At 34.4% G+C, this 771-nt stretch overlaps 1 non-coding gene across 1 annotated transcript; it reads right to left on the reverse strand.

Moving 5' to 3' along the window:
• Nucleotides 1–299: 299 nt before the first annotated feature.
• TRNAF-GAA (transfer RNA phenylalanine (anticodon GAA)) lies at nt 300–372 on the reverse strand. Its single transcript has one exon. It is a non-coding gene; the product is annotated as a tRNA-Phe (tRNA).
• Nucleotides 373–771: the final 399 nt, after the last annotated feature.

Below are 771 nucleotides of genomic sequence, written 5' to 3' on the forward strand. Positions count from 1 at the left end.
AAATTGGATTTGTATTAAAGATACTTAATTTTCTTTTAATGAATCAATGAATTTCATAATGTATCCCATTATGAGCGGGAATAAAAACCCCGGTCTCTTCCGAGAAAGATTCCCTAAAGCATAAATGTCACATTGGTTTTAAAGTTAAGTTATTATTTAAATTGGATTTTTATTAAAGATATTTAATATTTTTTAATGAATCAATCAATTTTATAACGTATCCAACTATGAGTGGGAACAAAACCCCGGTCTCTTCCGAGTAAAGATTCCCTAAGGCGTAAATGTGATGCTAAATTATTTGCGGTGAGCGTGGATCGAACACGCGACCTTCAGATCTTCAGTCTGACGCTCTCCCAACTGAGCTATCCCCGCTTGATGACACAGTATATTCGGATATTATACTCGTTGACATTTCTGAAAAACCGATGAGCGCGGATTACCTTCGCAAGTCATGACCGCATTGACGTCTTTGTCACACTCCATGAGACATAAAATCAAAATCACTTGGACCCACCCAACAATGGTGGTCTATTTTAGAAAATATTTCCATTGATACCAGGCATTTTGATTATTGGCCTTTGCATATGAGCTTGCTACACGTTCATGATCAATGAAGAGTGTGTATCAAAAGGCTAGACTATGTTTCAATGGTTTGAAAGTTCTTTAGCACTTTAATTTTTACTTTTCAAAACAATTTAGTCAAAAAGCATAAAATTACTTTTTTAAAGTTGGGATAAATTTACTTAAAAAATTATCAATGGCCCGTACAAT

Source organism: Pinus tabuliformis, chromosome 5_1, assembly GCF_031772625.1.
Source record: "Pinus tabuliformis cultivar Carrire ecotype Pingquan chromosome 5_1, CPIR1, whole genome shotgun sequence".
Lineage (NCBI taxonomy): Eukaryota > Viridiplantae > Streptophyta > Pinopsida > Pinales > Pinaceae > Pinus > Pinus tabuliformis.